Source organism: Cajanus cajan, chromosome 4 (assembly GCF_000230855.2).
Source record: "Cajanus cajan strain Asha chromosome 4, NIPB_CcT2T_4, whole genome shotgun sequence".
Lineage (NCBI taxonomy): Eukaryota > Viridiplantae > Streptophyta > Magnoliopsida > Fabales > Fabaceae > Cajanus > Cajanus cajan.
This window is the reverse complement of record NC_138520.1, coordinates 53,886,596-53,887,850: the sequence shown is the minus strand read 5'-3', so window position 1 is coordinate 53,887,850 and position 1,255 is coordinate 53,886,596. Positions and strand designations below refer to the sequence as shown.

Here is a 1,255-nt window from a genome sequence, read left to right as displayed (position 1 = left end):
GAAGATGACTAATATGGAGAAAAAGTTATAAATTATTGACAAGATGATTTATGAAATTGGTATTTTTGTGTAAATGGTTAGAATGGAGAAAATATTATAATTTAACTATTAAATTAGTCATAAAAAAATATTTTTGGTTAGAGAAAGAAATTCCTAATAAGAATCAAAACTTACGTACATAAGCATAAACATTGTATTAATATTGGAAGGGGTTGCGCGAACGCAGGCCCCTACTGCCACAAATTATGATGTAGGCTCTCCTACTTGAGGAGACCTTAGATTAACACCCCTCCCAAGTGCAATGGAGGTCATCAAATCTAGGCCATGGACCTTAATGATCATCCATTGACCCCATCCAGGTAAGTATCTTTTAATGTAGCAAATCAAGTTTAATTTATAAACTATTCTCTATCAAAAGCTCTCATTTGCTTTCGATGTGGGACTCAACATTGAACAGGTGATTTTAGCTATTCATCTCATTACTTTTCTTTAATTTGTATTAAATCACATTTGCTCATGATTTAGTCAATTTAGCAACATTTTGATAGATTGCAATTAAGTATCATATAATATAGATAAAAATGATTTTTTTTTTTTGTATAAAGAGACTAAGTGGTAGAAGGCTAACATAGATAAGAGGCTATACATTATTGATGATATATTTTAGGAAATCAGTTTTCTTTGTCATAGATGATTAACATGGTGAAAATATTATAATTTTTACTTTTAAATTGGTTACCGAGGAAATTTTTTGGTTAAGGGACATGGTAGAGGAGGTCACACTAATGTAGGAACCCACTATCACAAATTATAAAGTAGATTTTCCTACTTGAGGAGATCTTAAACACACACCCTTCCCAAGTGCAATGAAAGTCATCAATTTAGGCCATCAACCTATGTGATCATTCATTGATCCTATCTAACTAAATGTCTTTCGATTTTTTTAACCAAGTTTAATTTATGAACCATCCTTTATCAAACATTATCATTTTCTTATGACGTGTGATTTAACTTGGCTAACAAATGATGGTTTTATCTATTCATCTTAGTAATTTTATTATTGCATCACATTTGCTTATGATTTGGTGAATTTATTAACTCTTTGATGCATTGCAATTATGAATCAGGTTAATATACACAACAATCTATTAAAAATATTTATATATAAAGGTTAATTGGTGGGCGGTAAACATGGATAAAAAATTATGAATTATTGATGAGATAATTTATGAAATTGGTTTGTCATAGATGGTTA

General features: G+C 29.6%; 2 non-coding genes across 2 annotated transcripts; both read right to left on the bottom strand.

Moving 5' to 3' along the window:
* Positions 1-205: 205 nt before the first annotated feature.
* Positions 206-367, bottom strand: LOC114917059 (U1 spliceosomal RNA). The gene has a single exon (XR_003805788.1). It is a non-coding gene; the product is annotated as a U1 spliceosomal RNA (small nuclear RNA).
* A 403-nt stretch (positions 368-770) lies between these two features.
* Positions 771-931, bottom strand: LOC114917060 (U1 spliceosomal RNA). The gene has a single exon (XR_003805789.1). It is a non-coding gene; the product is annotated as a U1 spliceosomal RNA (small nuclear RNA).
* Positions 932-1,255: the final 324 nt, after the last annotated feature.